The 24,295-nt window shown below is 39.3% G+C and overlaps 1 protein-coding gene across 4 annotated transcripts in view; it reads left to right on the top strand.

Moving 5' to 3' along the window:
• WDR7 (WD repeat domain 7) overlaps nt 1-24,295 on the top strand; it is a 385,156-nt gene that overhangs the window by 151,693 nt on the left and 209,168 nt on the right. The gene's annotated exons all lie outside the window — the stretch shown is intronic.

The following is a 24,295-nucleotide window of genomic DNA, read 5'->3' on the forward strand; positions in this document are numbered from 1 at the left end:
GATTGCGTTGTTTTGTTGCATAGTTGTTTTGTTTCCTTTGGTAATTCTGTAAGCGTTACCAATAAACTTTCTTTTTGTTTTAAAAAAAAAAAAAAACCTTCACTGTTAGCTTACCTAGCGAAAAGGGACCTACTCAACCTGCAGCTAATATATCTGCTTTCTATCACTCTCCTGTAACCATCTGGCCCGACCGTGTCACAATATGGATGACAGCTTTCTTCCCGCAATTTCAATCATTTCCTTTATATCAGACTAATACTTTCATGGTCTTTTCCAAAATCATGGTGGTATTAATATTGGCTTAAAGGAAGAAGGTAAAACAGTTATCACTTCCTAGACCATTTTTTTTCTGGTCAGGGCTCTGTTACAGAGACAAAAGTGAGACAAATAGTGTTATGGTTTCTGGACAATCTGGAATTCATGATAAACACAGACAGAGGGAAGTCAACCATAGGCCTGGGTGGAAGATGAATTCCATTAAGTGCAAAGTCTCGTCTCAGAGATGGCCTTAAAGGAGAACAAGAATCAAAACTCCAGTTCTTATTGGAGCCAAATGGGAATGGGGATCTCATTCACGGACATGCTTCAATGAACCAAAATTCATATGAGACTTATACAGTGTATATCCTTTACCTCTCCCCCTCTCCAGTCTATTAGCAGAGCTTAAGATCCTTTTGTATATTCTCTGCTTCCTCAATTGTTGAGTACAGAGAATATGATTTTTGAAGGGTTAGTGAACCAGTCAGAGAACCATCATTCAGTCAGATGCTCACTGAGGATAATGGATGGGGGCTTATTCAGGTCCCAATTCAATCCAAGGAATAGGTGTCAGAAAGAGCACAACATCCCAGTACCTTCCAACAATTTACTGGACATTTTGTGGAACAGTTTTTTTGTTTGAAATAATGAATGAAGTAAATGGATGGACATCCATTTTAGACTAGATTCTGAGGAAATGGTTGAGAATTTGAAGTTGGAAGGCAATTTGAGTGAAATGATTATGAATTGCTAGATGTTATGATTCTAAGAAAGGAAGGAGTGAGACCAGCAGAATAAGGACAGTGAACTTTTAAAAAAGGAGACTTTAACAAACTCAGAACAGGTAGGTAAGTTCCCATTGGAAGAAAGTCAAAGAGAAAAAGGAGTTAAGGTCAGTGGCACTTTTTCAAACATATGGCTCCATGCAGGAGCTCTTTAATGACCTGAAAATCAAAAAGGAATCTTACAAAAAGTGGAAGCATAGATGAATTGCTAAGGAGGAATACAAAAAAATACCACAAGCGTGTAGGGACAAAATCAGAAAGGCTAAGGCACAAAATGAGTTAGGTTTTTTTTTTATTTTTATTTTTTATTTTTAAATACATTAGGAACAAGAGAAAGATGAAAGAAAATGTAGCTTCTCTATTTAGTGGAGAAAGAAAGCTAATGACTAATAACATCAAGAAGGCGGAGGTGTTCAATGCCTATTTTGCTTCAGTCTTCACTAAAAAAGTGATTGATGACCAGACACTCAACACAATTAATATTAACAACAAGGGGGAAGGAAAGCAAGACAAAATAGGGAAAGAACAGGTTAAAGAATATTTATATAATGTACACGAATTCAAGTCAGTCAATAGGGCCTGATGAAATACATCGTAGGCCCAGGGTACTTAAGGAACTAGGTAAAACAATCTTGGAACCACTAGCAACTATTTTTGAAATCTCCTGGAGCATGGATGAAGTCCCTGAACAAGGGCAAATATAGTATCAATCTTTAAAACAGGGAACAAATAGAAGGTGGGGAATTATAGACCAATCGGCCTACCTTCGATACTTGGAAAGATACTGAAACAAATTATTAAAAAATCAGTTTGGAAGCACGTAGAGGACAAAATAAAGCACAGCCAACATGGATTTGTCAGGAACAAATCAAGCCAAACTAACCTCATTTCCTACTTTAATAGAGTTACTGCCCTAGTGGATGGGGGGAAGTAGTAGACCTGCTACATCTTGATTTTAGTAGAGCTTTTGACACAGTCCCACATGACATTCTCAGAAGAAAACTAAGGAAATGTGGGCTAGATTAAATTATTAATAAGATGGGTGCACAACTGATTGAAAGACAGTACTCAAAGAGTAGGTTTCAGAGTAGCAGCCGTAAGTGAGCTGTAGCTCATGAAAGCTTATGCTCAAATAGATTTGTTAGTCTCTAAGGTGCCATAAGTACTCCTGTTCTTTTTACTCAAAGAGTAGTTATTAATAGTTTGCTATCAAACTGGGAGGATGTATCTAGTAAGATTGCACGGGGTCAGTCCTGGGTCTGATACTAGTCAATATTTTTATTAATGATTTGGCTAATGGAGTAGAAAGTATTCTTATAAAATTTGTGGATGACAAAATGGAAGGGATTGCAAGCACTTTGGAGGGGAAGATTAGAATTCAAAACTGCCTTGACAAATTAGAGAATTGGTCTGAAATCAACAAGATGAAATTTAAGAGAGACAAGTGCAAAGTACTACACTTAGGAAGGAAAAATCAAATGCACAACTACAAAATGGAGAATAACTGGCTAGATGTTATATGGCTGAAAAGGATTTGGGGGTTATAGTGGATTACAGTTGAATCAGTCAACATTGTGATGCAGTTGTGAGAGAGGCTAATATCATTCTGGGGTATATTAACAGGAATGTTGTATGTAAGACATGGGAGGTAATTGTCTTGCTCTGTTTGGCACTAGCGAGCTGGAGTACCGTGCCCAATTCTGGGTGCCATACTGTAGGAAAGATGTGAACAAATTGGAGAGTCCCAGGAAGAACAACAAAGATGATAAAAGGTTTAGAAAGCCTGACCTCTGAGGAAAAGTTTGAAAAAAACCCCAAAACTTGGAGACAAGTGTATCATCCAAAGTAGAGAGAGAAGCTGACTTGTAGAGATTAGGGTTGACTTTCATTATGGGGAATTTCCAGTGCTCTGCAGTAGGAGAAATTATGCTTTTTCATCAAAATATATTTAGCCCAATTTGTACTTTAGAAAAATAAAATTGATTTATCCTGGTTGTGGAAGTTGTCTTAGCTGGAGGGAACTTCAGGACAATGCCAGGGACCTACAGGTTGGGTTTTGCCCCAAAGCTGCAAGCAGGCTGAAGATCCATTTTAATGGATCTGTGGTCCTTGTTGCCTGAAGAAAGGAAATGTTCAGGTAAACATCTATGCATTTTCCTTGTATATGCATAGAAGTAAAAACTAAGTGGTGCTCTCTGTATATTAAAGCAAGGAATTTAGAAGTGAGACTTCTCATCCTTTCCTTAATTCTCCTACTTGTGCCTAATGATTGTAGCAGGTATGTGGTATAAAATCCATTCCTCCGTCACCCCTTTAAAATAGAAAATCCAACCTTTTCTGAAATACCTGACGCAAATGCTATATTAGTGACAGTGATGACTTAGATTCATGTGAGTAGTGGTGAGACTACTGAGCCTGAGGAAAAGGCAGCTACTTCATCAAGGGGATCTGTCCTACTGGATAAAAGCTGTGGCTAAAAACTCTAAAAAGAAATTATCATATATGATGTATAGTTGTTTTTTAAACTTGCAACGATTGTTCTTCTTTCAGAACTCTCAGAAGCACAAATAACAATATGTATAATTCCTATTAAGGCCAGCTACTTAAACCCATTAAATAATTATTTTCATTTAGTCAAAAAACAACAACAAAAAAGAGTTTTGTAAGTACTTCTGTAACTTAGAAACAGCTGAAATTAAATCAAGTTCAGAAAAAAGTCACTATGTTGTGAAACTCTGTCAAGTGTCAAGCCACAGCAAATTTGGGGCTCCCTAAAAAGAGGGCTCATTACGTAATCACTGATAGACCTATAGCTGTAGTGGTGCTAGCGAGCACTGTATATAATAAATGACCTAATATTAGTTGCCATGAAGAATCTGATATTGATTTGTGCCATTAGTCTCTTGCTGATTTGCTGAAGACCTGAGTTTTTTAATGCTAATGGAAATAAAGTGCTTTACAAAACACTGCACATGAAGACGGGAACATGTCTCTGAAATGGAAAAACTGTCTAGGAAGCTTTTTAAAAATATATTTGTTTTGTTTGTTCTAGTACAGAAACTAACAACATGTCACAGCGCTTCTATGTGCAGACTGTAAGGTTTTTTTGGCTAATGACCCAGTTCAGTAATCTCAGATTGCTGAGTATCTGTAAAAACTAAGGTTTATTTAAATGTAGAAAATGTAAGAAACTTGAAATTCTTAACCCCAATCAGGTGACGACTTGAGAATACTGTAAATGAGTTACAGCCGGTACCCCCTGAACTTAATAGGAAACAGAAAGGTAATCAAATAATTTGTATGGATAAATGGCAAGATACAAGAAAACATTCAAGCAAAATGGGTATATATACAATAAAAAAGGAAATCTATCCCATATGAAGCCACAGGAACACAAACTGTGTCTGCTAAAACATAAGATTAATACTAAGGGACTCAGAACCTGATGCTACAATGAGCTCTGCTTGAGCAGAATCATTTTACCTGTACAGAGCCCCATTGACTTCAGGGTTCTGTGCAAACAGAACTCATTATAGGATTGGTTCCTAACAAGGAATCTGAAGATTAAATAGCCAAAGACAGGGAAACATATAACATGAAATTCTATAAAGACATTATAAACAGGAAGCTTCTGGGAGAATCAATATGTGTACTGGACTATCAGGAGTAACAGGAGCAATTCAGGAGGGTAAGGCCACTAAGTAAGTTAAATTATTTGTGGTTCAGTCTTCACTAGAGCAAATGTTTGGGAGAATCCTACTATTTCCCAGTAATAAGAATATGAGACAGTCAGAAATTGTAGTGTCACTGAGAAGTGTTGGAACAAACTGATTATTTGAGACTAGTCACCACAGCTGGCTGGTGTTCCTATAAGGGTTCTGAAGGAAATTAAAAATGAAATGGCTGAGCTGCTACCACTAATATGCAATTTAATTAAAACCAGTTGTTATACCAGCAGACTGCAGGTATGGCAAATGATATTCCTGTCTTTAAAGGTACTGGGGTGATCTTGGGAACTGCAGTCCAGTAGCCTCATTTAATAACAAGTAAATTGATTGAAGCTATAATTACCATGTGTTTATGAAACATCTAGTTAAATATGATATGGAAGGACCAAACCAGTATGGCTTCTGTAAAAGAAAATAATGCAGTGCCAGACTACTAGAATTCTTTGATCCTGTCCACAAAGAAGGAACACTGATGTATGATTTATTTTCACTATCAAAAGCCTCTTGCAGGAGGCCGTTAAGCAAACTGGGAAGTCATAGGGATGAGATAAAAATCTGTTACGGATTAGAAACTAGTTAAGAGAAAAAAAATGACAAGTAGGAATAATTGTCTCAAGGATCTCTACAAAATTATTAATGATCCAAGTGAGATGGAAGAACGTTGCAAATGAGACATAACTATTTAGTTTAATCTAGAGTACAGAAGACTGAGGATCTTCAGAGGGACCTAAAGATGCTAGGTAATTGGTCAGATGAAATTCATTGTTGAGAAATGCAAGGTAGTACTTGTTGGAAGGAATGATTTGAACTACTCCTACATCTCAGTGGATTCTAAATTAACTGAAAGCCACGCAAAAGACCTGAGCATCATTGTGGACAGCACAGCTAAGTTGTCTACTTAACATGCAGTAGTTGTCCAAAAGAAAAAAGTTAAGACAGGTGAAGAATGGGATTATAAGCAATACTGAAAAATGTATAACATTATATAAGTGAGAGTACACCATCACACTGAACACTGGAATCCATCTAAATTGGATCCATTGGTCATTCCATCTAAAAATGAGATATACTTGAAGTGGAATGAGTCTAGAGGCAGAGAAAACCTATGTATAAGGACTGAATGAAAGTGTTAGGAATAAGAGGCACATTTATAAAATAGATTTCAGTGAGTCCTTCTGAATTGGCAGGAAGGAGAGAAAGGAGTATACTTGAAGGCTTCTGTGAGTTGTTGGAAGGAGGTGTGTTAAGTGTCTGGCACATCACAGTTCCTGCCATCTTCTGTAGTCACCTGCATCTGTCCTCTGTGGCTGTGATTCAGGGGGACTTGAATAAAAGTACTGGTTGTGGATCAAAGATTACTGATCTTCCCAGACCTTGCTGTATTCCTTGATGGGGTGTCTGGGTGTTCTGGGCACAAGTGCTGCTGGAAAAAGCTTCTGCATTGGTTCCCTGCCTGTCTTGCAGAACTGGATAATACCCCAGAGAGCTGGCACTTGAGAACCGCTCTGCAAGGTCCCAAGCAAGTTAAAAATGATGCAACATTGGAGAGTGAGGGAGAGAGCCCGATCCCCTACAAGGAACACCTCAAACAACAGGGAAGGGTGGGAAAGGTCTGACATCAACATCCTCCTCAACAGTGGAGGTCTCAGCAAGAGAAACCCCTCTAGAGAGGGTGGATCCCACAGTTTCAGTCCTAGACAAATAGATTTAAATGTTGCATTTCTGTAAAATTATACGTAAGAGAAAATCTCACTAGGTATATGTGACCAGGATCCCAGTGGGGGCAAGCTGAGGTCACTCAATTAGGATGAACTGCAAAGAATGGGAGTACTTGTGGCACCTTAGAGACTAACCAATTTATTTGAGCATAAGCTTTCGTGAGCTACAGCTCACTTCATCAGATGCATATCGTGGAAACTGCAGCAGACTTTATATATACACAGAGAATATGAACCAATACCTCCTCCCACCCCACTGTCCTGCTGGTAATAGCTTATCTAAAGTGATCATCAGGTGGGCCATTTCCAGCACAAATCCAGGTTTTCTCACCCTCCACCCCCCCACACAAATTCACTCTCCTGCTGGTGATAGCCCATCCAAAGTGACAACTCTTTACACAATGTGCATGACAATCAAGTTGGGCTATTTCCTGCACAAATCCAGGTTTTCTCACATCCCCCCCACCCCCATACACACACAAACTCACTCTCCTGCTGGTAATAGCTCATCCAAACTGACCACTCTTCAAGTTTAAATCCAAGTTAAACCAGAACATCTGGGGGGGGGGGTAGGAAAAAACAAGAGGAAACAGGCTACCTTACATAATGACTTAGCCACTCCCAGTCTCTATTTAAGCCTAAATTAATAGTATCCAATTTGCAAATGAATTCCAATTCAGCAGTTTCTCGCTGGAGTCTGGATTTGAAGTTTTTTTGTTTTAAGATAGCAACCTTCATGTCTGTGATTGCGTGACCAGAGAGATTGAAGTGTTCTCCGACTGGTTTATGAATGTTATAATTCTTGACATCTGATTTGTGTCCATTTATTCTTTTACGTAGAGACTGTCCAGTTTGACCAATGTACATGGCAGAGGGGCATTGCTGGCACATGATGGCATATATCACATTGGTGGATGTGCAGGTGAACGAGCCTCTGATAGTGTGGCTGATGTTATTAGGCCCTGTGATGGTGTCGCCTGAATAGATATGTGGGCACAATTGGCAACGGGCTTTGTTGCAAGGATAAGTTCCTGGGTTAGTGGTTCTGTTGTGTGGTATGTGGTTGTTGGTGAGTATTTGCTTCAGGTTGCGGGGCTGTCTGTAGGCAAGGACTGGCCTGTCTCCCAAGATTTGTGAGAGTGTTGGGTCATCCTTTAGGATAGGTTGTAGATCCTTAATAATGCGTTGGAGGGGTTTTAGTTGGGGGCTGAAGGTGACGGCTAGTGGCGTTCTGTTATTTTCTTTGTTAGGCCTGTCCTGTAGTAGGTAACTTCTGGGAACTCTTCTGGCTCTATCAATCTGTTGTGCTGGAAATGGCCCACCTGATGATCACTTTAGATAAGCTATTACCAGCAGGACAGTGGGGTGGGAGGAGGTATTGTTTCATATTCTCTGTGTATATATAAAGTCTGCTGCAGTTTCCACGATATGCATCTGATGAAGTGAGCTGTAGCTCACGAAAGCTTATGCTCAAATAAATTGGTTAGTCTCTAAGGTGCCACAAGTACTCCTTTTCTTTTTGCGAATACAGACTAACACGGCTGTTACTCTGAAACCTGCAAAGAATGGGGCAGAGAATTCCCAAAGCTGGTGGATATTTTAATACTTAGATTTACCAAGCCAGCAAAAAAAAAAAACAGCTTCTTTATTACCTTACTGGTTGCCCAGAAGCCAACAACACAGTCCCTGAAAGTAACCCAGCCTCAGGCCTCCATTCAGGTACCCAAGTCAAATATGATGAAGATTTCTGAAAATCTTATTTCATCATATAAAAGAAAAGGTTCTACCAGTCCCAAAGAATTGGACACATTACCTCCCAGGTTAATGAATATTCAAGATCTTACCCAAATACACGCTTACAGCCAATTCTTATTAACTAAACTAAAATTTATTAAGAAACGAGAGAGAGAGAGAGTATGGTTAAAAGATCAGTATACATGCAGACATGAGTTCAATTCTTGAGGTTCAGATACATAGCAGAGATGGTGAGCTTTGTAGTTGCAAAGAGTTGTTTTCGAATTTAGTCCATAGGTTATAGTCCAATGTCCAATATCATATTCAGCGTGTTTCCAGCTGAACTGGGACCTCAATCTTGTGGCTTAAAGTTCCCTTGATGAAGCTTAAGCAGATCTGAGATAAAAAGGATTGGGACCCAAGGATCTTTTATACAATTTCAAACTTCCTTTGGCAAGTCAGAGTCCCTCTGGGAACAATAGGTAATTAGGGTAACATTGAAGTAGGTCCATCACCGGTACTTAGCTATATGAATTAACATAAGGCAATGGCCTGTTTCTCCATCATTCACAGATGATTTGCTCTACATTTCAAAGAGAGATGAATACAGCGATATTTACAATTCATTTAAATGCCATGCCATAAATATAAAGGGAAGGGTAAACCCCTTTGAAATCCCTCCTGGCCAGGGGAAAGCTCCTCTCACCTGTAAAGGGTTAAGAAGCTAAAGGTAACCTCGCTGGCACCTGACCAAAATGACCAATGAGGAGACAAGATACTTTCAAAAGCTGGGAGGAGGGAGAGAAACAAAGGGTCTGTGTGTCTGTCTATATGCTGGGTTTCTGCCGGGGATAGACCAGGAATGGAGTCTTAGAACTTTTAGTAAGTAATCTAGCTAGGTATGTGTTAGATTATGATTTCTTTAAATGGCTGAGAAAAGAATTGTGCTGAATAGAATAACTATTTCTGTCTGTGTATCTTTTTTGTAACTTAAGGTTTTGCCTAGAGGGGTTCTCTATGTTTTTGAATCTAATTACCCTGTAAGATATCTACCATCCTGATTTTACAGGGGAGATTTCTTTATTTCTATTTACTTCTGTTTTTATTAAAAGTCTTCTTGTAAGAAACTGAATGCTTTTTCATTGTTCTCAGATCCAAGGGTTTGGGTCTGTGGTCACCTATGCAAATTGGTGAGGCTTTTTATCCAACGTTTCCCAGGAAAGTGGGGGTGCAAGTGTTGGGAGGATTATTCATTGTTCTTAAGATCCAAGGGTCTGGGTCTGTAGTCACCTAGGCAAATTGGTGAGGCTTTTTACCAAACCTTGTCCAGGAAGTGGGGTGCAAGGTTTTGGGAAGTACTTTGGGGGGAAAGACGCGTCCAAACAGCTCTTCCCCAGTAACCAGTATTAGTTTGGTGGTGGTAGCGGCCAATCCAAGGACGACGGGTGGAATATTTTGTACCTTGGGGAAGTTTTGACCTAAGCTGGTAAAGATAAGCTTAGGGGTTTTTTTTATGCAGGTCCCCACATCTGTACCCTAGAGTTCAGAGTGGGGGAGGAACCTTGACATGCCAGGATGTTCTTTTGATCTCTGAATTAACAGACTACAGTATAGACAGGGACTGTTGATTACTTTGTTGTCCGCTACCTGTATATATGTAAATACTCAAAACACAAACATTATCTCCCCATATGTCTTTAAGGGTTGAATTTGAGTCATTTATCCTGCAGGATGTTTAACCATTTCTAGCCATGCGTCGCAGTATAATTTATTAATTTTGAGCTAAACTGCACTTCTGTGAGCCACAGCTTCAAGTAAATTATGATTGCATTTAATACTTTTGTAGCCATTGTGTTTTGCTGATAGATCAGTAGTATTCTCAGTACATTTAAAGTGAATTTTAACATACAAACAGTGGGGATCAATGTGAATTTTGCCTGGTTAAGGACTGTAGGATTTCACACTCAGTTTTTGCATTTTAATTATTAACTGTATGGTAGAGCGTTGCATTTCACTGTTCATTTGCAAAATTGGTTGCTACTGTACATTGCAGTAAGAGTAGAAGCATACAAATGTAAATCAGTATTTTTAAAATAAAGTTTATTTTGTCTAATAAATTTAAGAACCCAAACTGACCTAAAAAAATTAGATGGATCTAGTGCCTTGTGGCCTGTAAAATGCCAACCCATTCAACATTAACATTAGCTGGAAACGTTGTACATTGCTGAAACAAGATATATATAATATGACAAATAAGAGGAAGACAATAGAAGAGGAAACAGACAGGCATATAGATAACATAACTGTGTTGTATATCCAGTATCAAAACCCTTAGCTAACTAGTGTACTTGTATAATGTTTAAAGCAGTCATTGTTGACATGCCTATGTGCCCCCCAGACAGCATAGAATAAAAACATAACACAAGACTTTAGATTTAAGGCATATGGCCACGGCTTTTATTAATAAAACATAATCTACAAACATGGAATAGTGTTAACTAGTACCACATCTTAATAGTAGCACTTTTGCCATGTTTCTTTTTATTTTATCCAGATTTTTTCTCTTTTCTATTCTAGAGTTATTGTGACAACATAGGTTGAAATTTGTTGTCTTTGTATTGCTTGATATTTTCACTCACACCACTCTACAGCGACATTACAAAATAATGTAAAAATTTGTGCCCTTTTGATTCTTTTTGCTTCTATGTAACAATTTATATCTGGATGTACTATAGTAATTTGACAGGCAGCTAAGGGTTTTGATACTGGATATACAACACAGTTATGTTATCTATAAGCCTGTCTGTTTCTTCTTCTACAGTTTTTCCTCTGCTAAATGTTTTACTCTTTGAACATTTATTTTAGATAGCATTTCTCTAGGTCTCTGTCAGACTGTTTTTTATTTTTCATTATTTTTGTTTGTTTACAAGTTAATTCTTTAAAAAGCCTCCATCTATGTTGTGACCAGTGCTTCCTAAGTTAATTCAACATTTCCCCCCTCTAAATCTCTTGTTTGATATGAATAGTCTTTAAAATGAATTGTGAGATTTAATCAGTGTAATGTACTGGAATAACAACATGCTTATCTAGATGCATTGCAATCTTTTTACTGTATGAAAATGTATTTCTTCTGCAGTTTAATATCAGTTTGTCATTTTTAGACTAAAAGAAAGTATGTTAAACTAAAGATTATGCAGCAACGTGTGTTTTCTCCCCCAGAAGACCATATAATTTACCTGCTTAATTTAAAGACAAACTGATACAATACAGAGGGACAAACGCTGACCTCCAATTATATCCATGCAGCCTTAATGAAGTCAGGTTATATCTGTAATGTGGATAGCATTTTAGCAGTGGGGTTGTAGATTTTCTAAAGCCAGTGAGGATCCACTGATATAATTGAAGGTAGCTGTCCCAGTGTATTTATGTGAAATTACATGTATATAGTTCAGGAAAAACAACAACATTGATTTGACATTGTAATTCACTATTCTAAGAATTCCATGAAGTAAATGTCCAAATCTTGTCATCTGTTACTTTTGCAGTGATCTAAGATTAATCTGTTTTCCATGTAAATTTGTGAACTTCCTAAACCGAAAACTCTTTCAATAAGATACAGGTTCTATTGCCAAAAGGAAACAATACTTTAGACAAAACAGTCCCTTCTATTGGGCAGTGCAAAGACGGATCAAAGTAAAGGAAAAAAACAGTGATAATTATTGCTGGTTGGGAATCATTTGACTAAACATTTTGTCAGAAAATTCTGATTTGTTAAAACCGAAACTTTTTGGAGAAACTTTTTTTTTTTTTAAAACTAAACTTTTGTTGGGAAGGTTTTTTGAGTCCATGAGTTTCTGATCAAAACAAGAGAGGAGGAAAGATTGACCCCAAACTAGCCAGTAACCCAGTGGTTAGGGAACTCACCTGGGATTTGGGAGACCCAATTTGAAGTCCTTGCTCTGGCTGATTCAGACCAGCAACGTGAACTTGATTCTGTCACATGCTTGGTGAGAGCCTTAACCACTGGGTTATTGGCTATTCTGGGAGAACTTTATTCCCTCACCCCACAAAAAAGGTCTTGGCTTCATTGCACATCAGAATAGAAATCTATGTCAAAACTTCAATCCTTTCCCTCCAAAAGTTGGTGTGTAAGCTGCTTTAAAAACCAGGGTGCATGCCTTGATCCTGCAATCTGCTCCAAGTGGAAAGACTTTACTTCAGTGTGGTTCTGAAGCAGGGGTTTACTTGCATGTTTGGGGCCTCCCATTACGCCTTGATTTAGGCAGGTACTTTAAACATGTATGCTGTTAAAATTGGGCATGTGCTTAAGTATCTTACTGTACCAGGGCCTTAAATAGGTAAATATTTGTTGAATTATAAGAGGATGACGGGATGGGAGTGAACGATGTTAAGGATGTGTCCACTGTAACCTTTATGTGCATGGCTCTTTGTCCAGCTGGAAGAAAAGGTTCATTGACCCTTTAAGGGCTGCCTTACATCAGGTATGGAAAATTTACAGGGATGGACAGGAAAGACAGGAAGCAGTTGGGGCCAGGTCAGGACAAGGCCCTTCCAGTTGAGCAGAGGAATGTGGGAGGGGGAGAGGGCGCAGGGGCTGATATTTATATCCCATGCAGCCATGAATAGGCCCTCTTTACCAGGTTGGGACTGGCAGCGTCCACCCACCTATCCATAAACTTGGCAAAAGGACCAGGTTCCATTTTGACATGCTGTGGGCATTACATTATTTGCCCCTTTTCCTTAGAGGGCTGGGAATGAGGGTTTTTTTTCTCACTGCCAGATTGGCTGTGGCAAAGTATGTATTTTTTGCTTTCCCACAGCTGGTCTGGGACCTGGTAGGGTGGAGTAGGGGGATTAAGTATTAAGGGGTAACATTATAATGTAAAACTTGTAGAGGATGTGCAGTGCAGGTACTTGGTATGAAATGGATATGGTTACCACAGAAAATGGATTGGAAAAGGATTTGAAGGAAAGTATCCCTTTCCTTCAAAGGGAGCTAAATAAGGGGCTTGGGGGCTGATCCCCTCCTTCCTGCACTCTACAATTTGTTGCCAGGTACTTCCAGATATTCTAAGTGAATAAAGATGCAGCCTCATTAAACCATATCCATGACCTCCTGTCTGTCTTCCGGCTTGGACAGACAAAAGGTAGTGCAGGGGGAACATTGTTTTATAAAGAAAGCAGATCTTTAAAACTGTTTTGCTTTCTTTTTTTTGTTTGCTGTAATGTTTTAATTTAAATTAAGGTTCGTTAAGTGTTTTTGGAATGGTCAGATACCAGAGTAGGTATGGGAAGTACTAAATCAGAGATTAGCGGTAGAAAGCTAGAAGAAAGTAACTTAGAAAGTTGCATTACAAACAAGGTCCAAATTGTTAAATATATAGCCGATTACTTCATTTACTTAGATGCTGTTAATTAAAATAAAGAGAATACGAAGTGTTGGCTAATGTAACTCTTTAATTTTCATGGATTAGAAATATAACTCCTTAATGGCAGATCTATGTGAAGCCACTAGTGGCTTCTACATGTTCAACTGTAACAACTTACTGCTATCACATATATTTATGCTATACCCTGAACTCCATTTTTATTTTCCTTTTTTCAATCCATTTTGGTGAATATAAATTCTTTGAATAAGGGATTGTCACGCAGTAAAATATGCTAATAAACCCTGTTATTGTTAGCATCTGGTATTATTAGTATACTTGGGAAGTAATTAACTGAAGCTTTTATCTGGCTCTAGTGTGGTATAAATTGTAATTAAATTATATGGACTTTGGGATCATCAGTGAGGAAGAAGCTCCTAAGCATCCAACAGGAAATTTGTTAGACACCGCTAGATTGAGAGGAAAGAGATAAATACTATGTTTAAATCCAAGCAGCTGAGTAGTAGATTTGTACTGACAAATACTGTAAACCTTATAGGCGTTAATGTGCAAGACCTGTCCACACTACAATTTCAAAAACATAATAGGGTGCTAATCATGTTTTTAAAGTAGATGGTTTTCACCCCCATTCTCATCTTGAAAATAATAAATAAATTAATAAACCCCAGCTCGATTTTTGAGGTGAGGCATAGGGTTCTGCTAAATATGGATTGTTTCAAGGTTTGCTTGAAAAAAATGTTTTCTGCAACACTAGTTCATTATCTTTGTGGGTAGTCACGTGCCACCTTTATATTAGTAAAGCCAGAAATATACATATCATCATCCCATAGTGGTTGCCTGATTAGTTAACATGAGAACTATAAAAATGTGCAGTTGTAAGGCTACCCTGACAGCTATAAATCAGTGTGTGGAATAAGCATTCATTGTGGAAGTGGAAGGGAAAAAGGCATCCGTTGCAGACAGTTAAAATGCATAACTGATTTATGGAATTTCATTTATTTGTTATAGTGAGTTTAAGTAAGAATATGGAACACATACTAATAAGGCCTTGGTCAAAACTATTTCAGAAACTGTCATTATTAGAAATTCTTTTCACTGGCATTCTAAAGAATTGTTGATGACCACAGGAATATTTCTATCTCATTCTATTTAGAAACAATTATGAGTGTGTATCATATTTACTGTATCTTCCTCTTTCATTTCTCAAGTAACCAACTATGATATTACAGAGAGAGGTTTGACTTGGGTAGAGAATATATACCAGGACCAGATAAGCAGTTTTAGAAACTAGGATCCTGTTTCATGCAAATATTCTTGGTAATAAACTGGAAGGAAAACTTTATCATACATGAGTCAAATTGTTTTAAATAAAATGCATTTTAATAGTGATTCAAGAAACTTGAAATGTTTGTCGATTCAGCCACTAAGCTGCTGTGGTATATTTTAATATATGGTTCTGTGATCCTTTGCACAAGACAAGGAATGACTCAATCTGCTGTTATTTCTTTACCCACCAGTCATCCTTGGGCCTCTTCATTTTGGATGATACAGTGCAGCCATCCACAACATGAAATCTCTCAAGTTTGACTTGTAGCTTTTATGATTCTCTAAGACCTCTTACCAATGGGCTGTTAGGCCAAACTTTTTTTTCCCTTCTGACCAACCACTGTTGGATAGTTTGTATTTGTGGTTTCTGGGACTAATCATGAGAGGATTCCAGGGAGCCTCCAGATTTTGCTCTGTCGTTCTCTGATTCTATTTACCTTCAGAATTTGGTCTCTAATTCAAAAGCTGCAAATGTGTTATGATAGCATGAGTGCAATTTAATGCTTATAATACTCCTTTCTAGAGTTCTGACATGACAGACAGTTATCCTATTTTGTTTGTCTGGAATAGATGGTTACTGAAACCATTTTAGTGTCCCCCCCCCCCCCCACTACATTCTCCGGCGGTAGCTATGTTTGAACACTAGCTTTTCAACTAATGTTAAAAAATTAACAAACACTTGTGGAAATATTCTTCTTCCCACCTTTTTGTTGTAGCTGGTCATCTTTTGCATAATAAGCAATATATGATCTCCCTCCTCACTCAAACCGTGGACTTTACAGAGGAATAAATTATTTAAATTTAATATATCCTGTTCTAAAATGGAGATGATTTCTTTTTGGTTACTGGTGATCTATGAAACTAGCTCTGGATTACTAGATGCCATTTTCTGTTTGGTGTGCATTTAAACTAGTGGTATAAAAATGAGCAATGGATTTCCCCTTCATTAGTCTCACTCTACAGATTCCAATTTAAGTTGTGTACATGCATTCAGAAGCCCTTTAAAGAGGTAAGATCTTCAGGCAGGCCATTTATCCCTGTGTGTGTACAATGCATTTTTTTCCGTAAAAGGGGCATCTTAATTTGACAGTAGAATTAGGTATAAAAATAGCAAACATATTTTGAAATACTTATCTATAATAATCATTAATAGTTTATGGTAGCCACTTTACTAAACAATCTGTTGTTGTCAAACAAAGGAGTCTGGTATAGAGATGAATAAAATAAAAATGGTAAAGAAGCCTGTGCCATTATGGGAGTTTAAAGAGATTCATGTCTTATAAGCAATATAAAGTATTTGTCACTAGCAAGAGTAATATTCAACAGATTCCAAAAAAGTGGCATAAACTTGAACTTCCTTGGCTTCTTACATGTAGAACTGAACTATTTTGAAAAAACATGCTGGTTATTTTTAAAATAAATTCCAAATATTGAATTGCATTTATGATGTTTTATCCTAATAACCATGTAGCATTTTGTTGAATTTTCCTTCCAGCTTTAGCGAATGCATTTAGCACAGTGTTCCCCCCACCACCCATACCAATAGAACTCCTTCATACAGCAGATACTGTGAGTAATAATGGAAACCTTTTAGGCATCTTTCTTTGCCTAGAAGGAAATAGTTCCTCACATTTTTGGGGGGATGGGGGTTAGTTGGGAGGGGATAAACTAAACAGGAAGACAAGGAATATCGCGGGGACACTGAAGGGAAGCGGCTAGAGAAGGTGGGCAGGGGAGGCAGGAGGGGCAGATGCAGGGGTGAAAGTAAGTCGAGTGACTTAGCGGTACGCTGGATCCAGCTCTGGCCCCCAGAAGGGGCGGGGCTGAGGGGGTCAGAGCCAGCCCCAGCCCACCCTATAAGGTAAGTGCCCCCCCTCCTTCTCCTCCCTTTCCCCCACCGGGGTTGCAGCAGCAGCCCAGGGCTCCGGGGGCTATTTAAAGGGCCCAGGGCTCCCCTGCTTCTACTGCCCCGGTCCTTTAATTAGCTGCTGGAGCCCTGGGGAAGTGGCAGAGCTCCGGCGGCTATTTAAAGGACTGGGGCGGCAGAGGCAGCTGGAGCCCCGGCCTTTTAAATAGCTGCCAGAGCCCTGCAGCCGCTACCCCAGGGCTCCAGCAGCGGGGCTCTGGAGGCAGATTAAAGGGCCTGGGGTCTCTGGGTCTCTGCTTGAGCTGATATTGCTGATTCCAGTCTTTGGCTGGCTGTCCCCTGCAAGGATGGCCCCTGGGTCTTAATTCACCCAAAGTAGGGGTCTCCCTGCACAGTTTTGTGGGGTGAGAGTAAGGAGGGTTTCTGGGAAAGGGGTCACCGAGGCTGGCTCCTATTTTATCTCCTGCGTCTCCCAACAAGTGCATCGGTACATGCTTATGCTGCTTCTGCAGCTACTCCTGCAGTAAATGTATTAGAATTCAGGTGTTAGGATGGATTAGCCTTAATTTCACAATACACTGTAGACTGTACAATTAATCTTATTTTATTTGGGCCTTCTGGATCCAAAATTGGTGTGTTCAGCTTGTTGACTGCAAATCAAGACGGAATGTTTGTAAAAGTGTATGTCATGAATAGGGCCCTACCAAAATCTTGGCCATGAAAAATGCGTTCTAGACCATGAAATCTGTTGTCCTCCTGTGAAATGTGGTCTTTTGTGTGCTCTTACCCTGTACTATACAGATTTCACAAGGGAGACCAGTGTTTCTCAAATTGGGGGTCCTGACCCAAAAGGGAGATGCACAGGGATGCGGGGGAAGGGTCACGGTATTGCCACCCTTACTTCTGTGTTGCTTTCAGAGCTGGGTGGCCAGACAGCGACGGCTGTTGGCTGGGTGCCCAGCTCTGAAAGCAGCGTCCCGCCAGCAGCAGTGCAGAATTAAGGCTGGCAATAGCATACCTTATCACCCTTCCTTTTGCTGCCTTCAGAGCTGGGCGGCCAGAGCGTGGCAGCTGCTGACTGAGGGCCCAGCTCGGCAGGCAGCAGTGCAGAAGTAAGTGTGGCAATACCATACCATACCATGCCATCCTTATTTCTTTACCGCTGCCAGTGGCGGCTCTGCCTTGAGAGCTGGGCTTCTGGCCAGCAGCCACCGCTCTCCAGCTGCACAGCTCTGAAGGCAGTGCAGAAGTAAGGGTAGCAGTACCGCAACCTCCCCTACAATAACCTTGCGACACCCCCTTAACTCTTTTTTGGGTCAGGACCCCTAAACTAATAACACCATAAAATTTCAGATTTAAATAGCTGAAATCATGAAATTACGTTTTTTAAAATCCTATGACCGTGAAATTGACCAAAATGGACAATGAATTTGGTAGGGCCCTAGTCATGAATTAAAAGTATTAGAGATGGTTTTGACCATTAATATTTTTTGAGCTTTACTGCTCTTCATTCCCCCTCCCCCCCCCACCGCACTGTGATAAGAATGTAAAGCATTCAGTAACTTCATTTTCTATTCCTTATGTTTACTTCTTAAAATCACACTTCAGGTGTTGCATTCACCAATGTCTATAATATATTCTGCCCAAATAGGGGCTCTGTAAGCCAGTATAGATTTTAAGAAAATGCCATTTTCCTTTATTTATGCTTAAAGATAAAAATATGTTGAAGGTCAGCTTTAGTCTTCAGTATGATTATAGGTTCTTCAAATTAAATTCCATTTTTAAGGGATTCTCTAGTTGCATGCTATATGTATACCTTCTGTCCCATTGTTTCCATTTTCTCTTTGGCCAACATAACTTTTCTTAAAATGTTGAAATGATCATTTCCCAGACTATACAATGGGCATAGTGTCCTAGTAAATTTGTTCACTAGGCAACAGAGAGGCTGGTATATTTTAAATCTCTGATGTTATTGTAGCTAGAAAAATGGATACTGTGTCTTTAATGGAAGCAAAAGGTTATCTTTCTGTGGCCTTTGTGTGTATGTGCTGATGTGGATGTAGGCAGCCAGACAGGCAGTGTGTGCAAAGAGACTAGGGAACCGGCTGTGGATCGATAGAAATAGTGTGAAGTGAATTAATGTGAAGCAGGCAGTCTGTCTGTCATAAGGATTGCAGGGAATGTGGGGCAGTGCTGGTCAGTCACTGCAGAAATCTGTTTCCAATAAATTTAAACCCTCTATCTGAAAATAAACTGCAGACATTCTCATGCTCCCATTGTTAAAACCCAATTAATTTGGATAATTATATATATCAAATCATTGCCCCTATTGTGTTTTAATTAGAAATTTTGAAAGATGCAACTGTATGAAACTGAAGAAATAAAAACTTGAAAAAATGAATTTATTTATTTCGCTTAAATATGAATGATAATCCATATTATCCCTACAAAAGAAAATAAATGATCAGTGATTTAAAATTAATATATTTCTAACAGATTATATGCATCTTTTATAAAGTTTAAATTAAAGTTTGATTCAGCTCACTCCCAAGCTTAGATAAAAGAGGAGGGTTCTGCAGTTGGTTTTGCAATCACTGAGATACAGCCTTCCTGCAACAAAAACAGTTCAGTTAAATCAAACCTTAAGAGTGCAGATGGAGCTCAAAATCCAAATATGACAGACCTCAGTGAAAGCAAAAAGAAAGCTGAGATCTGGAGACATTGAATCCTGACGATCAAATCTGTAACAACAAGTAGGCACATAGAATGTAAGTACTTCGTATAGTACTGGAAAGCTGGCATAGGTTACACGAGAAATGAAAAAATACCATCTGAACATACTTGGCATCAGTGAGATGAAATGGGCAGGGGGTGGCAAGATGATGCTACAAAGAGGAACGCATGAAAGAGGAGGAGGAATGATGCTAAATGACATCATAGTGAAGACCCTGCTGCCTTGGGAACCAGTGAGTGACAGACTAGCAACGTCTGGACTGCAAAGAAGACATATCAAGTGTACAATAATCCAGGTATGTGTAACAACAGACTCTGCAGGTGACAGTGAAAAGGATACATCCTACAAACAGGTGCAGCAAGTATTTGATGTCGTGCTTAACCATGACATTATGCTGATGACAGGCAACTTCAGTGTACAAATCGGCAGCTATGCTGGTTTGGAAGGAGTCATGGACGCAGCAGTGGAAGATATCCAAACTAATAATAGTGAACACTGAATCTGTGTGGCACAAACACCCAAGCCATAGGAGGCAATCTCTTCCAACACAAGAGGAGACACAAGTTCACGTGGAGATCACTAGTCAATGTGACTTTCAACCAGATAGAGCATGTGTGTATATCTAAGTGATGTGTGTCTTTGAAGGGTGTCAGAGTCAGCAGAGGAGCAGATGTTGGCTCAGATCATTATCTTTTAGTGGCCACAATACAACTTAAACTCAAAAGATCACTAAGACAGATAAAAAGAGTATTCTAGTAATAGGGACAAAGGACAAAGAAAAACAGCTCAGATTCCAGATTGCCCTTAGCAACCTTCGCAGTGTTTTACAGGACTAGGTTGTTAGAAAGTCTGGAAGACAGATGGTAAAACTGGTAGAAGGTGGTAGTCGAGACAGCAGAGGAAGTAGTAGACCTCCAAAGAAGGCAGAAGATGCATGGATTACATCTGGAACATGGGCAATGACTGATGAATGAAAAGCTCTGAAGGCAAAAAAGGAACAGTGCAAGACACAGGAAGAACTCCTAGACACAGATGAAAGATACAGAGAAAAAGAGAAGAGATGAAGGCAAGATAGAAAAGACAAACTGATCAACATATAAACTCCTTATTATGATGGAAGTAGATGTGCAGCCAGATCAGATACAGGTCAGCGGGAGTGGTTGGATATTGTGAGTGGAGTTAGACAAGGGTGTGTGTTGTCACCAACTTCTTTGCATTAGCAGTTGACTGGGTGATGAAATGAACAACAAAAGGCATTATGCAGGTTTAAATGGGTAACAGAGACTAGTGACTCACCATTGCTTTGCTGAGTACATCGTGAAACAGAATGGTTGTCCTTGCATCAGAGGTAGAACAGGAAGCAGCAGACATTAGATTGAAAGTAAATGAAGAGAAAATAAAGATGGTAGGAAACTGGACAACAGATGCAAAGGTATATGTGGACAGAAAAGAAATAGAACAGACAGAAGAGTTCTACTGTCTAGGAAGAGTGATGACATTTGAAGGAGATTGTGATAAAGATATTCATACTAGATTAGGAAAAGCAAACACCACTTTTGGAAGGATGAACAACATCTAATCAAATAGAGCTCTCCACACCAAAGGAAAGGTCAGATTATACCATGTGATTATACAGAGCACACCACTGTACAGAGCAGAGAGTTGGCCGATGGTAGTGGCTAACAAAAAGAGTGTATGTGAGAGTAATGGATCTGATTGAGCAGTGCATGTTAGAAAATATCATCAGAGAAAGAATGCTCAGGTGGTTCGGGACCTGTACACTGAATGGAAGATGGGAGACATGCTAAGCAAGCATTAAACTGGATATCAGAAGGAGGAAAGAGAAAGTGAGACAAGCCAAGGAAGAAGTGGTAGAAGACCATGACAGATGATATTGAATGAGCTGGCACCACCTGGGAAGAAGCGTTGGAACTAGCAAGTGGCCCTGGTTGCTGGAGGAACTGGACTCCCTGTTGTGTTAGCGGCCCTGGAGGAACTAAGGCCTCAGGCACGGTAAGGATAGTTTGACTGGGCTCTAAAGAGTTAGGGCTTGTCTATACAGCATGGCAATGCATATGAGAGGGTGTGATCTGAAAAGCACCCCAGCCTGTTGCTCATTAACTGGTCTTTGGTGTACGTTAACATACATATGCTCGATCCTTTTACTTTCGGAAGACTTGAGTTATAAGAGCAGAAAAATACAACTAAAATAATATTGCATTGCACAATATTAATGTATTTAAGTGAATGATAAATAGGTTAGGCAGCTATATTTAATATTATGATTAATACACATATTGGATATCACACATTGGTGAAATCACTCATAGTAAAATAAGTTTTCAATCATATTTAGTATTTTATTTGGCCTATTTTGAACATGCATTCAGGTTTTTATGACACATTTAAGACACACTTTTTAGGTGGTTTTTTCCCACAATTATCTAGAAAGCACTGGAGTACAGGAATACATGTTCCTGATTACTGGATTTTCGCTGAGCAGAAATAAATATTTTATTGTATATCTGATGTAAACCAACACATGCGTGGGTGTTCTTTTAATATTGTCCTTTTGATTTATCCTTATTAAGCCTAGGTATTGCAGCACATATCAAATGGAACATCACCCTCCTTTTGGTGACCTACAGATTCATGGTTGCCATAATGCAAACTAGTATTCACTAAGGGTGCTATCCAATAAAAGTTACCTTTTGGGGCCACCGTACCATCAGCTTCTGATAACTTATCCAGTTATACAGCCTCAGAGACTGTACTTTACTTGAGGAGGAGCTTCCATTTCAGAAGAGGCTTTCTCATGCATTTTTTTAAGGATTAAGCAACCGTTTAAATCTATCCTCTTCCTGGGATGGGAAAAGAAATGGAAGAATTGCAGACAGTGCCTAGCCCTGGGGTCTTATGAGTCATGTTGGGGATGCATCAAACATGTTTGCTGTGCCTGCTGACATCCTAATGTAGGGAAGCGGATTCTGCGTAGAGTGCTTAGGAACAAGTGGATCATATTCTAGATTGCTGCATGCAGAAGATGGAATTTATGAAGCTCCTTGTTGCAGAATGGTTTTATTTGTTTGCCTTTATGCAGAGGACCAATGTGTTCTCTGACTGAGTAGAGATGTGTATTCGTGCGGGTTTTTGTTTTGTTCAGTGCATAGGTTTTGATGATTATTTATACAGCCTAATAGGTGTGGGGTGGTGCTGTGTTATGGAGGGTTTGATTGTGACTCCATAGTTAAGGTTGCCTTCTTAAAGAGGCTGAAATTAGGGCATGCATTCCTAACAGGGAAGGTGGTTTCCTACATGTTGATCTTTCCGTTGTAAATTCTACACAAAGTTTATTATGTCTTTTGAGTTTTCTATGCAGTTTTTGTTTAGCTTTGTGTAACAGATTATTAACAGGGAGTGTTTGCAATGGGTTTCTATCTGAGATCTGTGAGGCTTTTTAGTTTGTTGTTGTAGATGTGCAGCGTTAAAACTATGTATCTACAGAAAATTGATCCTGAGTAGGTATTGCAAAGTGGGTAGTAAGAAAGAAATATTTAAGGTTAACGGTAAATTTCTGCCAATAGCTGAAAGCTAGAAATGTATTCTTCAACAGAGACTGGCATATGCAGTCACTATCTCTGGAGATGCTCATGAAGAATTGCCCTTGCGAAATAGTTGCCTCCTCACATTGTTCAGTGTCAGAATGAAGCCACATGCTGCTCTTAGTTAATATGGTTGCCATTTCCCTTCAACCTGTGCAGGAGGAAATTTGGACTGCCCTTAGTAAAGATGACCGCCTCTGTCCATTGTTCTCATTGCCAGTGAGATCATCCTTTGAGGAAAATGATTGCCTTCCTCCATGCTGTCAGGTGGCACAGTGCCACTGTTAGGAGTAGGTGAATAGGGAAGAGGCAAGCACGAGGGGGAAATGGGGTGGGTATGTATGTGCACAAAGGAATTTTTCAGGAGAGATTTTGGGGTCAAGGGAATAGGAGAGGCAAGAGGGTAAAACAGTGGGGATTTGACATCCGGTGTTAAACTCTTTCTCTTAAAATATGAAAGTTCACCACCATTAGTGTGAAATTGGTAAGTTGCTTCACACACAACCACAAAAGCACAGGAAATGAAAAGTCGAGTTTCCTATATGCCTTCTAATCTTCCACTCAATCATATACCTAACCACTTCTACAACTACTGTACATCACAAATAACGTTAATTTTGTCCTGCTAGTAATGCCAGCCTTCCAGCACCTCCTTACCAGGCTAACCCCTTGCAATGCACCAAACTATTGCACTAAATCTGTACCATCAAGAACATCTGGGGGGAAAGGGGATATTATGATGAAGGGTGTGTGCCAGAGAGAAGGCTGAAGGATAGTCTGGTGTGTTCGGAGTGGGTAGTTGGTAAAGGAAGCATTGAAATGCTCACATCCATAGGGGAGCAGAGTTCAAATTATGAACTGTGGTGTACATTAGTTGTGGTAGTGGTAAGATAAAATTATAAACTTTGTTTTAATAATATACTGTGTGCTAAAGCTATTAATTTAGGTGGTCTTCCCATGATCACTGCTAGCAGGCTTAGTGAAGTGATACTAGTAACTGTTACTGATTTGGTTGCGTGTTCCGTCCTCTGTCGTTTCATTACCTTCTTCTATTACTCCATTCCTTCAATTTAAGGGCAATCACTTATGGAGAAATCTTTTTCTTGTACTTTGGATTTAGAAATTCATTCTTTCA

The sequence above is a fragment of the Lepidochelys olivacea genome (genome assembly GCF_965140295.1).
Source record: "Lepidochelys olivacea isolate rLepOli2 genome assembly, chromosome: 5".
NCBI classification, from domain to species: domain Eukaryota; kingdom Metazoa; phylum Chordata; order Testudines; family Cheloniidae; genus Lepidochelys; species Lepidochelys olivacea.